A 15,271-nucleotide genomic window follows, 5' to 3' on the forward strand; every position below is an offset into this window, starting at 1 on the left:
CGGATCGAGCCCCAAACTTGGTGAACATCATAATATGGTGGGAAGAGTCATTTGGTGAGTTTTGAGTGAAATCCAATCGCTAGAAGTGTGGAATACACCAACCACTCCAATTAGGAACGAACTGCCGTTGAACTTGAATTGTCCAATTTGGAACACCTATTGATTTCGGATCGAGCCCAAAACTTGGGCAACAACAAAATATGGTGGGAGGAGTCATTTGGTGAGTTTTGAGTGAAATCCAATCGCTAGAAGTATGGAATACGCCAACCACTCCAATTAGGAACGAACTGCCATTGAACTTGAATTGTCCAATTTCGAACACCTATTGATTTCGGATCGAGCCCAAAACTTGGGCAACATCATAATATGGTTGGAGGAGTCAATTGGTGAGTTCTGAGTGAAATCCAATCGCTAGAAGTATGGAATACACCAATCACTCCAATTAGGAACGAACTGCCGTTGAACTTGAATTGTAAAATTTGGAACACCTATTGATTTCGGATCGAGCCCAAAACTTGGGCAACAACAAAATATGGTGGGAGAAGTCATTTGGTGAGTTTTGAGTGAAATCCAATCGCTAGAAGTATGGAATACACCAACCACTCCAATTAGGAACGAACTGCCGTTGAACTTGAATTGTCCAACTTCTCACACCTATTGATTTCGTATCGAGCCCCAAACTTGGGCAACATCATAATATGGTGGGAGGAGTCATTTGGTGACTTTTGAGTGAAATCCAATCGCTAGAAGTACGGAATACACCAACCACTCCAATTAGGAACGAACTGTCGTTGAAATTGAATTGACCAATTTCTCAGACCTATTGATTTCGGATCGAGCCCAAAACATGGGCAAACATGATAATATGGTGGGAGGAGTCATTTGGTGAGTTTTGAGTGAAATCCAATCGCTAGAAGTATGGAATACACCAACCACTCCAATTTGGAACGAACTGCCGTTGAACTTGAATTGTCTAATTTCTCACACCTATTGATTTCGGCTCGAGCCCAAAACTTGGGCAACATCGTAATATGGTGGGAGGAGTCTTTTGGTGAGTTTTAAGTGAAATCCAATCGCTAGAAGTATGGAATACACCAACCACTCCAGTTAGGAACGAACTGCCGTTGAACTTGAATTGTCCAATTTGGAACACCTATTGAATTTGGATCGAGCCCAAAACTTGGGCAACAACATAATATGGTGGGAGGAGTCATTTGGTGAGTTTTGAGTGAAATCCATTCGCTAGAAGTATGGAATACACCAACCACTCCAATTAGGAACGAACTGCCGTTGAACTTGAATTGTCCAATTTGGAACACCTATTGATTTCGGATCGAGCCCAAAACTTGGGCAAAATCATAATATGGTGGGAGGAGTCATTTGGTGAGTTTTGAGTGAAATCCAATCGCTAGACGTATGGAATACACCAACCACTCCAATTAGGAACGAACTGTTGTTGAAATTGAATTGACCAATTTCAAACACCTATTGACTACGGATCGAGCCCAAAACTTGGGCAACATCATAATATGGAGGGAGGAGTCATTTGGTGTGTTTCGATTGAAATCCAATCGCTAGACGTATGGAATAAACCAACCACTCCAATTAGGAACGAACTGTCGTTGAAATTGAATTTACCAATTTCTCACACCTATTGATTTCGGATCGAGCCCAAAACTTGGGCAACCTGATTATATCGTGGGAGGAGTCATTTGGTGAGTGTTGCGTGAAATCCAATCGCTAGACGTATGGAATACACCAACCACTCCAATTAGGAACGAACTTTCATTGAAATTGAATTGACCAATTTCTCACACGTATTGATTTCGGATCGAGCCCAAAACTTGGGCAACATCATAATATGGTAGGAGGAGTCATTTGGTGAGTTTTGAGTGAAATCCAATCGCTAGAAGTATGGAATACACCAACCACTCCAGTTAGGAACGAACTGCCAATGAACTTGAATTGTCCAATTTGGAACACCTATTGATTTCGGATCGAGCCCAAAACTTGGGCAACAACAAAATATGGTGGGAGGAGTCATTTGGTGAGTTTTGAGTGAAATCCAATCGCTAGAAGTATGGAATACACCAACCACTCCAATTAGGAACGAACTGTCGTTGAAATTGAATTGACCAATTTCTCAGACCTATTGATTTCGGATGGAGCCCAAAACATGGGCAACATCATAATATGGTGCGAGGAGTCATTTGGTGAGTTTTGAGTGAAATCCAATCGCTAGAAGTATGGAATACACCAACCACTCCAATTTGGAACGAACTGCCGTTGCACTTGAATTGTCCAATTTGGAACACCTATTGATTTCGGATCGAGCCCAAAACTTGGGCAACATCATAATATGGTGGGAGGAGTCATTTGGTTAGTTTTGAGTGAAATCCAATCTTTAGAAGTATGGAATACACCAACCACTCCAATTTGGAACGAACTGCCGTTGAACTTGAATTGTCCAATTTCTCACAACTATTGATTTCGGATCGAGCCCCAAACTTGGTCAACATCATAATATGGTGGGAAGAGTCATTTGGTGAGTTTTGAGTGAAATCCAATCGCTAGAAGTATGGAATACACCAACCACTCCAATTTGGAACGAACTGCCGTTGAACTTGAATTGTCCAATTTGGAAGACCTAGTGATTTCGGATCGAGCCCAAAACTTGGGCAACAACAAAATATGGTGGGAGGAGTCATTTGGTGAGTTTTGAGTGAAATCCAATCGCTAGAAGTATGAAATACACCAACCACTCCAATTAGGAACGAACTGCCGTTGAACTTGAATTGTCCAATTTGGAACACCTATTGATTACGGATCGAGCCCAAAACTTGGGCAACATCACAATATGGTGGGAGGAGTCATTTGGTGAGTTCTGAGTGAAATCCAATCGCTAGAAGTATGGAATACACCAACCACTCCAATTAGGAACGAACTGCCGTTGAACTTGAATTGTCCAATTTGGAACACCTATTGATTTCGGATCGAGCCCAAAACTTGGGCAACAACAAAATATGGTGGGAGGAGTCATTTGGTGAGTTTTGAGTGAAATCCAATCGCTAGAAGTATGGAATACACCAACCACTCCAATTAGGAACGAACTGCCGTTGAACTTGAATTGTCAAATTTGGAACACCTATTGATTTCGGATCGAGCCCAAAACTTGGGCAACATCATAATATGGTGGGAGGAGTCATTTGGTGAGTTTTGAGTGAAATCAAATCGCTAGAAGTATGGAATACACCAACCACTCCAATTAGGAACGAACTGCCGTTGAACTTGAATTGTCCAACTTCTCACACCTATTGATTTCGGATCGAGCCCAAAACTTGGGCAACAACATAATATGGTGTGAGGAGTCATTTGGTTAGTTTTGAGTGAAATCCAATCGCTAGAAGTATGGAATACACCAACCACTCCAATTAGGAACGAACTGCCGTTGAACTTGAATTGTCCTATTTGAAACACCTATTGATTTCGGATCGAGCCCAAAACTTGGGCAACATCATAATATGGTGGGAGGAGTCATTTGGGGAGTTTCGAGTGAAATCCAATCGCTTGAAGTATGGAATACACCAACCGCTCCAATTAGGAACGAACTGCCGTTGAAATTGAATTTACCAATTTCTCACACCTATTGATTTCGGATCGAGCCCAAAACTTGGGCAACATCATAATATGGTGGGAGGAGTCATTTGGTGAGTTTTGAGTGAAATCCAATCGCTAGAAGTTTGGAATACACCAAGCACTCCAATTAGGAACGTAGTGCCGTTGAACTTGAATTGTCCAATTTCTTACACCTATTGATTTCGGATCGAGCCCAAAACATGGGCAACATCATAATATGGTGGGAGGAGTCATTTGGCAACATCATAATACCGTTGAACTTGTATTGTCCAATTTGGAACACGTATGGAATTCGGATGAAACCCAAAACTTGGGCAACAACATAATATGGTGGGAGGAGTCATTTGGTGTGTTTTGAGTGAAATCCAATCGCTAGAAGTATGGAATACACCAACCACTGCAATTAGGAACGAACTGCCGTTGAACTTGAATTGTCCAATTTGGAACACCTATTGGTGTCGGACCGAGCCGAAAACTTTGGCAACATCATAATATGGTGGGAGGAGTCATTTGCTGGGTTTTGAGTGAAATCCAATCGCTAGACGTATGGAATACACCAACCACTCCAATTAGGAACGAACTGTCGTTGAAATTGAATTTACCAAATTCTCACACCTATTGATTTCGGATCGAGCCCAAAACTTGGGCAACACCATAATATGGTGGGAGGATTCATTTGGTGAGTTTTGAGTGAAATCCAATCGCTAGAGGTATGGAATACTCCAACCACCCCAGTTAGGAACGAACTGCCGTTGAACTTGAATTGTCCAATTTGGAACACCTATTGATTTCGGATCGATCCCAAAACTTGGGCAACAACATAATATGGTGGGAGGAGTCATTTGGTGTGTTTTGAGTGAAATCCAATCGCTAGAAGTATGGAATACACCAACCACTCTAATTCGGAACGAACTGCCGTTGAACTTGAATTGTCCAATTTGGAACACCTATTGATTTCGGATCGTGCCCAAAACTTGGGCAACATCATAATATGGTGGGAGGAGTCGTTTGGTGAGTTTTGAGTGAAATCCAATCGCTAGACGTATGGAATACACCAACCACTCCAATTAGGAACGAACTGTCGTTGAAATTGAATTTACCAATTTCTCACACCTATTGATTTCGGATCGAGCCCAAAACTTGGGCAACATCATAATATGGGGCATCTGCAAACAAAACTTGGAGATTTCATATGGAACAGTCTAAGAAAAGTTTACTTCCAGTATGACATGGACTTCACTTTTCTAAGAGCATGTGTCCAAAAACTCATTATGAGATACAGTAGATGAGTAAAAATCTCTTATGCATATGCAATTGGGATTCTCATATATGTCATAGCATGTACAAGACATGATATCGGTTATACGTGTATAACTAGAATATATAAATCAAGCCCATGATTGGATCAATTGGGAGCAGTCAAGTATGTTCTTAAATACTTAAGAAGGACTAAGGACATGTTCCTCATCTGAGAGAAACATCAGAGTAGCAAGTGGAAGCATTTACTGATTTGGGTAATATATCTATTATCAATTATTGCAAATCCACCTAAGGGTACGTCTTCATTTTGAATGAACACGTAGTTGTTGGAGAACAACTAAAGTTGATTACATTGTCGCTTTAGAAGCTACAATAAAATCTGTTTGGATAAAAAGGTTCATTACCGAACTAAATGAGGTTCTAACCATAATGTCACAAGTACCTTTACTGTGTGATGACAATGGGGCGATAGCTCAAGCCAAGGAACCTAGGTCTCATCAAAGATCCAAACACATAGAAAAATGTTACCATTAGATGGGGCATCTGCAAACAACGTAACAGATCCACGCACTAAGCCTATGTCACAGTCACAACTGAATAGACATACAGAGATAATGGGTATGAGATACATGGCTATATGGCTCTAGTGCAAGTGGGAGATTGTTAGAAATGTGCCCTAAGAGCCAATACATTTGATGTAATCTCCTTAGAATACATTTCGTATATGATATATAAAGGGCAAACTTATTTGTTATCTTTTACATCGTCTAAAGAAACAAATGTCCAGGGTATGCTAAATAAGAGATAAAGTAATCTAAAGAAGATTAGACTCATGAGACCTTTAATCTCTAACTGTAGTATCCCAAAATGTTCCTAATCATAGGTTATCAAATGGGCATTGATAAACCGTCAAGATTAGCACATATTATGTATGCTCAATTGGGAGGATGGTTAGTCTCAAACCATTTGTGTAGTTGACACTAATACAAGTATGTGGGTGCTCATTAGTGAATGAGTACACTGAACGCGATCAACCGTAGTTCTCATATGGAGTATTTATCTACATGTCAAATGAGAACTCATAGTTGCAATAATGCAAATTAGTCCTTAGACCTGAGGCATCATGGTTGTCCTGTGATGCGTTATTGATCTTTGATAGCTCTTAAAGGCAAGCCGTAAAAGATTTGTCTTAAGTGTTGTTGGGATCTCTTAATTCATCATAGGGGCATGTGAATGTACAATAAGGAATCTCTACTTTCGATAAAGAAGGAGAATGTTTCAAGATGTGATTCAGTAAATCTTTGGCCAAAGTATTTTGAGCTTGATTTAGAAAGTTGTTCTTATTCATGTTCTTTTGAATCACATGAGGTTATAAATCATATTAGGGGTTTGACATAATCAATCTGTACCCTAATAATATGATTTGAAACATTGTATAAGAGAAGGACCATATTGCATTGCAATTCCAACTGAATAGGTTCTTCATCTATTCTGGTTAGCTCGGGTAGCCTTGATATATTGCTAGATGTCACTCTTGGCTTGTGGAAGTCCTAGGATTGATTGTGATCGATCCAAATAAAGGAAGAATTAAAAAGGGGGTTTTAATTCCAGTTGGTTAGAAAGAGTTCTAATATTTTCCCACTGCCTTGCTAATTAGAACCTAATGGATCGCACACCTTAAATGGTTAACTTTGAGTAATACAAATGAGAATGAGGAAATCAATTTGATTGATTTGATGTGGATGATTTACTACATGTAAAAATGTATTTGGGCGTAAGTAATAGTAACGGAAAGCCCAAATGGTTGGGTATCAAGCCCAAGGGCTTATGACAACTAAATATTATGGTTTAAGTGTCATAAGGCCCAATTTTGGAAGCCCAATGGGGTTTGCCCGAAAATGCTTAAGTGAATGTGTATGGGAATTGTTTCCATAAGCTCATTAACACACAAACACAATCCAAGATCAACCAAATAGGTTTGGGAGATCAAAGAGAGAAAAAATGATAGTTTTCAAGAGTGAAACACTTTCATCTTTCAAAGTGGTTTAGATTGAAACCAATCTTGAGAATCTTGCACTAGCATCCAAGTATTCTCAAGATACTTATTCTCATCTCAAGGTTCCATTGGTGTGGAGACTTAGAGGCCATATACTTTTGTGGCTCACATGGAGGAGAAAGATCAAGGAGCAAAGATCAAAGATCAAAGAGGAGATCAACAAAGAGGAAATCATCAAGAGAAGACCAAACACAAATTGGTTCATATAATTGCTTCAAGGGTAATTAGATCTTATCCTTTCTCTTGAATTTTCATTTATGAAAAACATATCAATGTTCATGGCTTAAGATACTTGGAAGTTTTGTTTTTGGATTTAAACAACCACCTTAGACTTCCGCTGCGATTAATTTGATTAAATGCATGTTTAATATTCAAATGAACTTTGGAAAAATGTTTTGAAATTCCTACAATTGGTATCAGAGCCATAGGTCATGAACTTGATATGTTTTTGGGGTTTAGAGATGCATATATGGGTTGTGAATTCATTTAAAAGTATAATAGTTATACTTGATTTATTTTGATATGATTGAATAAAAATCAAATGGAGTGAAAGGGGTTGTTTGGGATTTTGGATTTCCGGATTTGTGTTTTGATGATTGATGCTCTCTTTGTGTTCATATATGTATATGAATATTAGAGCATAGTTGCATTAAAACTCCCATGATTTTGACTTCATGAAATATATGATATTAAGATCATGAGATGGTTAAAATGGAATATGGATTTTTCCGGAAATAGCATGAACATTCATATAAGTTCATATGCATGTTCTTGGTGTTCTTGATGTTCTTGTTATGGGATCTTTTTGATCCATAAGTTAGGTGGCTAATCTTGATGATTTTGTTTAGTGGAATTTTCCACCAAAATAGGTCAAAAGTTGATGATGGTGTTTTATTATAAAATTAAAAGTTTTTCAAAAATGTTTCCACCCAATAAACATTTACCCACCACACTAAAATTAATAAGATTACTTTGGTGAGTGTGTGGGGCTTTCTAGGTATAAATGTTGGTGATTTGATAAAAAATGCAAAAGTTGATCAATTTATTCATATCACTAATTCTTTACCTACCACACTAAAATTAATTTTGATTACTTTGGTGAGTGTGGTTGGCCTACCTAGTCACATTCATGATTATTCACTCAGTTGAAAAAATTATGATCACCACTTTGTATTATACAAATGCATTATTAATTGTTGAATAGTTTTAGACCTAGTTGCAATATATGATAAGTGTAACTATGCCTAAAAGGTTTCTACAATTACATTTACTATTGTAGTAAAATATTTTCACTCCATGGTAAATTTATTTTATTTGAATATGGTTACCACTTGAATTAAACCCATATATATGTATGCAACCCAAGAGCATGTTTTTACATTGCTAGTTTAATTGTTTAAAGCGTTTAAATAATTAAAGGATGGTTATGGACTTAGACCAAACAATTGAGCTATGTGATTGGCCGCTTATTGGATATGTATTCGATTTTGATTGGCTATGTAATAATGAAATGGCTTTCATGCCTAATCTATTTTTATGCGCGCGTAATTAAAATGAATCACCATCCAAGACCATGATCCAACATGGTGGCTCGTGTTGGATCAACAAGAAAGTCCATAATCATCCTACAAGCCCAATGCAATTGGAATGTTCGGTAATGATGATAATTAATCAATTAGTAGTATCATGTATTTCCACTATCTCAAGCAAATGGTTTCTAAAACATTTAGTGGGAGTATTGTGTGCTACTAATATATTGCATTGGGAACCATTTAATGAGATTAGATAAGTAATTTTTAACAGGATTAAAATTGGATTAAAATGAGACCAATTTAACTACCCTCAAAGCAATATTAAGTTGATAAGCGAAATGGCACTTCGAATGCTATTTTGTGGCCTTCCACCGTGGTAGTCTCTTATTGGGTGGCACATTTACACCTTGTTGGACCTCAGTGAGGCAACATCCAGTACTTGTAACCATCCAAGGGAAGCCTATTACACATACTTGATGTAGTGCGGATAGATAACGAGTGTGGCCAACAAACTGTTAGGTTGAGGTCATACTTGAAACCCTATACCCACAAGCATGGTGGGAATAACTTAACTAAGACGAACGAAACCAACAAACTGTTAGGTTGAGGTCTAGTTCTCTAGAGGCCATAGTGATGGGTATTCACATTAATGATGTGATTGGATAAGAGTATCCTCTCATTAGTATCATAGCAATCCAACAAACTGTTAGGTTGAGGAAAACTATGTGAAAGTGAGACTCCCATCCCCACTAAGAGTTTCAACGGAAACTCTCGGATTTCAGGAGGGATATGAAATTTGCCAAAAATAGTGGGAGCTACCATCATGACTTAAAGACCCTAAGTCCTTGGTAGAAGATTAATCTAAATTAAAATCTATTTACGTTTTGCAGAATTTCAAATTAACCATCACAAACCCAATCTCAAAGATACTTGACTCAAACGTCCAAGATGACATGAACTATCCGGTTTGATTGCACAAACACCAAGTTGTCTTATAATTGGATGAGATTGGTTGTGTATAAGAAAAACCCCACCACATACCCCTCTTGGTCCATATGCCATTGAGGAGGAGACAAAGGCTTATAAGAAGCATGTGTTAGATGACAACTGAGGTAAAAGTTACATGTTGGCATCCATGAAAAGGTGAAGCTACTCCTAGCTTACAATACCATATGTGAACTTGTTGTGACAAGAATGGTAAGTGGGTTCCCGGTTAATCAACATGATCTCAAAGTAATATAATTACTTAAGATATTGAAAAATATGGATTTTTCTTTGATGTTGAAGTTCAACAAGATTCTTTCTTTCATCCCCTTCATCAGTTAATCCCAATATGTTATGAACTATAAAATGGGAAAGATGAATGAAACCCTATATGAGCTACTCAACATGGCTATAGTAGCTTAAATGAATATCTCAAAAGATAAAGGGTTAAAAGGATAGTTGCAATTTTAGAAGGGTTCTTCTTCTTTCAAATCCAAACAAAAGGTAAGGATAAAGGAAATAAGAAGAAATATTTTCTAAAAACCCAAGGAAGAAAGAATACAAAAGAAAAACAAGTAACTAAAATGTACTTGTTTTCACTGTGGCAAGGATGGACATTGGAAGAAGAATTGCAAAAGATGTCTTGCAAGCCTTAAGAGAAAAACCTTCAGAAGGTAACTCTTTTGTTCTAAAATTAGTAATTACAGTTAAAGCTTCTAAACTGAATAGCTGATTCAGGAGCTAGTCAACATATATGCAATTGTGTGCATGGACTAGTGGGAGTAGAAGACTTGGAAAATGAGAAATGGTGCTGACTGTGGGAAGTAGCACTAATGTAGTTGCTAATGCAATAGGCACCTAACATCTCAGACTACCCTCTGAAGAAGACCTGAATTTGAAATAATTGTTATTTCATTTCTGGATGTGTAAAGAACTTAATATCCGTCTCTATATTTTAAGAGATGGAGTTAATATTTTGTTTGACAAAATTCTTTGTTCTATTTCACATATCAATCATATCGTTGCTTATGCAATTTTGATTGATGGTCTCTTTTCATTTAAGAAATGAATGGTAGCATTAACTGTATATGGATAAAGATGCAACTAGACCTGAGAGGCCTAGAGATGTGGATACATCAACTAAATTGTGACACCTTAAACTTGGAGGCATTAGCCAAGATAGAATTCACCGGATGGCAAAAGATGGAACCTTTTGGATCATTTGATCATGTTCATATGCCTACTTGTGAATCTTGTCTACATGGTAAAATGACCAAGTCTCCTTTCACTGGTAAAGGAGAAAGAGTTACAGAACTGTTGGGATTAATTCACTAAGCTGTTTGTGGATTTTTGTATACAAACACAGATGGCGGTTATTCATACTTCATTACCTTTACCGATGATCATTCACGGTTAGGGTATTTATACTTAATGAAGCATAAATATGAATTTCGAAAAGTTTCAGGAATTCAGAAATGAAGTTGAAAACCAAACAAGCAAGAGTATTAAAATCCTTAGATTCGATCTAGGATGTGAATACTCAAGCACATAGTTTCTTGATTACCTCAAGGAACACGGCATCTTATCACGATGGACTCCACCAGGAATTCCACAACATAATGGAGTTTCTAAAATAAGATCCATGAGCTGTACTAATTTACCTATATCCTTTTAGGGATATGCACTTGAAACTACAATTCAGTTGCCGTTGAACTTGAATTGTCCAATCGCTAGAAGTATGGAATACACCAACCACCCCAGCTAGGAACGAACTGCCGTTGAACTTGAATTGTCCAATTTGGAACACCTATTGATTTCGGATCGAGCCCAAAACTTGGGCAACATCATAATATGGTGGGAGGAGTCATTTGGTGAGTTTTGAGTGAAATCAAATCGATAGAAGTATGGAATACACCAACCACTCCAATTAGGAACGAACTGTCGTTGAACTTGAATTGGCCAATATGGAACACCTATTGATTTCGGATCGAGCCCAAAACTTGGGCAACATCATAATATGGTGGGAGGAGTCATTTGGTGAGTTTTGAGTGAAATCCAATCGCTAGAAGTATGGAATACACCATCCATTCCAGTTAGGAACGAACTGCCGTTGAACTTGAATTGTCCAATTTGGAACACCTATTGATTTCGGATCGAGCCCAAAACTTGGGCAACATCATAATATGGTGGGAGGAGTCATTTGGTGAGTTCTGAGTGAAATCCAATCGTTAGAAGTATGGAATACACCAACCACTGCAATTTGGAACGAAAAGCCGTTGAACTTGAATTGTCCAATTTGGAACACCTATTGATGTCGGACCGAGCCCAAAACTTGGGCAACATTATAATATGGTGGGAGGAGTCATTTGTTGAGTTTTGAGTGAAATCAAATCGCTTGAAGTATGGAATACACCAACCACGCCAATTAGGAACGAACTACCGTTGAACTTGAATTGTACAATATGGAACACCTATTGATTTCGGATCGAGCCCAAAACTTGGGCAACATCATAATATGGTGGGAGGAGTCATTTGGTGAGTTTTGAGTGAAATCCATTCGCTAGAAGTATGGAATACACCAACCACTCCAATTAGGAACGAACTGCCGTTCAACTTGAATTGTCCAATTTGGAACACCTATTGGTGTCGGACCGAGCCCAAAACTTGGGCAACATCATAATATGGTGGGAGGAGTCATTTGTTGAGTTTTGAGTGAAATCAAATCGCTAGAAGTATGGAATACACCAACCACTCCAATTAGAAACGAACTGCCGTTGAACTTGAATTGTCCAATATGGAACACCTATTGATTTCGGATCGAGCCCAAACTTGGGCAACATCATAATATGGTGGGAGGAGTCATTTGGTGAATTTTGAGTGAAATCCAATCGCTAGACGTACGGAATACACCAACCACTCCAATTAGGAACGAACGGTCGTTGAAATTGAATTGACCAATTTCTCACACTTATTGATTTCGGATCGAGCCCAAAACTTGGGCAACACCATAATATGGTGGGAGGAGTCATTTGGTGAGTTTTGAGTGAAATCCAATCGCTAGAAGTATGGAATACACCAACCACCCCAGTTAGGAACGAACTGCCGTTGAACTTGAATTGTCCAATTTGGAACACCTATTGATTTCGGATCGAGCCCAAAACTTGGGCAACATCATAAAATGGTGGGAGGAGTCATTTGTTGAGTTTTGAGTGAAATCAAATCGCTTGAAGTATGGAACGCACCAACCACTCCAGTTAGGAACGAACTGCCGTTGAACTTGAATTTTCCAATCGCTAGAAGTATGGAATACACCAACCACCCCAGCTAGGAACGAACTGCCGTTGAACTTGAATTGGCCAATATGGAACACCTATTGACTTCGGATCGAGCCCAAAAGTTGGGCAACACCATAATATGGTGGGAGGAGTCATTTGGTGAGTTTTGAGTGAAATCCAATCGCTAGAAGTATGGAATACACCAACCACTCCAGTTAGGAACGAACTGCCGTTGAACTTGAATTGTCCAATTTGGAACACCTATTGATTTCGGATCGAGCCCAAAACTTGGGTAACATCATAATATGGTGGGAGGAGTCATTTGGTGAGTTTTGAGTGAAATCCAATCGTTAGAAGTATGGAATACACCAACCACTGCAATTAGGAACGAACTGCCGTTGAAATTGAATTGTCCAATTTGGAACACCTATTGGTGTCGAACCGAGCCCAAAACTTGGGCAACATCATAATATGGTGGGAGGAGTCATTTGTTGAGTTTTGAGTGAAATCAAATCGCTAGAAGTATGGAATACACCAACCACTCCAATTAGAAACGAACTGCCGTTGAACTTGAATTGTCCAATATGGAACACCTATTGATTTCGGATCGAGCCCAAACTTGGGCAACATCATAAAATGGTGGGAGGAGTCATTTGTTGAGTTTTGAGTGAAATCAAATCGCTTGAAGTATGGAACGCACCAACCACTCCAGTTAGGAACGAACTGCCGTTGAACTTGAATTGTCCAATCGCTAGAAGTATGGAATACACCAACCACCCCAGCTAGGAACGAACTGCCGTTGAACTTGAATTGGCCAATATGGAACACCTATTGACTTCGGATCGAGCCCAAAAGTTGGGCAACACCATAATATGGTGGGAGGAGTCATTTGGTGAGTTTTGAGTGAAATCCAATCGCTAGAAGTATGGAATACACCAACCACTCCAGTTAGGAACGAACTGCCGTTGAACTTGAATTGTCCAATTTGGAACACCTATTGATTTCGGATCGAGCCCAAAACTTGGGTAACATCATAATATGGTGGGAGGAGTCATTTGGTGAGTTTTGAGTGAAATCCAATCGTTAGAAGTATGGAATACACCAACCACTGCAATTAGGAACGAACTGCCGTTGAACTTGAATTGTCCAATTTGGAACACCTATTGGTGTCGAACCGAGCCCAAAACTTGGGCAACATCATAATATGGTGGGAGGAGTCATTTGTTGAGTTTTGAGTGAAATCAAATCGCTAGAAGTATGGAATACACCAACCACTCCAATTAGAAACGAACTGCCGTTGAACTTGAATTGTCCAATATGGAACACCTATTGATTTCGGATCGAGCCCAAACTTGGGCAACATCATAATATGGTGGGAGGAGTCATTTGGTGAGTTTTGAGTGAAATCCAATCGCGAGACGCACGGAATACACCAACCACTCCAATTAGGAACGAACTGTCGTTGAAATTGAATTGACCAATTTTTCACACCTATTGATTTCGGATCGAGCCCAAAAGTTGGGCAACATCATAATATGGTGGGAGGAGTCATTTATTGAGTTTTGAGTGAAATCAAATCGCTTGAAGTATGGATTGCACCAACCACTCCAATTAGGAACGAACTGCCGTTAAACTTGAATTGTCCAATTTGGAACACCTATTGATTTCGGATCGACCCCAAAACTTGGGCAACATCATAATATGGTTTGAGGAGTCATTTGGTGAGTTTTGAGTGAAATCCAATCGCTAGACGTATGGAATACACCAACCACTCTAATTAGGAACGACTGTCGTTGAAATTGAATTTACCAATTTCTCACACCTATTGATTTCGGATTGAGCCCAAAACTTGGGCAACAACATAATATGGTGGGAGGAGTCATTTGGTGAGTTTTGAGTGAAATCCAATCGCTAGAAGTATGGAATACACCAACCACTCCAATTAGGAACGAACTGCCGTTGAACTTGAATTGTCCAATTTCTCACACCTATTGATTTCAGATCGAGCCCAAAACTTGGGCAACATCATAATATGGTGGGAGGAGTCACTTGGTGAGTTTTGAGTGAAATCCAATCGCTAGACGTATGGAATACACCAACAACTCCAATTAGGAACGAACTGCCGTTGAACTTGAATTGTCCAATTTCTCACACCTATTGATTTTGGATCGAGCCCCAAACTTGGGCAACATCATAATATGGTGGGAGGAGACATTTGGTGAGTTTTGAGTGAAATCCAATCGCTTGAAGTATGGAATACACCAACCACTGCAATTAGGAACGAACTGCCAATGCACTTGAATTTTCCAATTTCTCACACCTATTGATATCGGATCGAGCCCAAAACTTGGGCAACATCATAATACGGTGGGAGGGGTCATTTGGTGAGTTTTGAGTGAAATCCAATCGCCACCAACCACTCCAATTAGGAACGCACTGCCGTTGAACTTGAATTGTCCAATTTCTCACACCTATTTATTTCGGATCGAGCCCCAAACTTGGGCAACATCATAATATGGTGGGAGGAG

This window comes from Prunus avium, chromosome 5 (assembly GCF_965620075.1).
Source record: "Prunus avium chromosome 5, drPruAviu1.hap1.1, whole genome shotgun sequence".
Lineage (NCBI taxonomy): Eukaryota > Viridiplantae > Streptophyta > Magnoliopsida > Rosales > Rosaceae > Prunus > Prunus avium.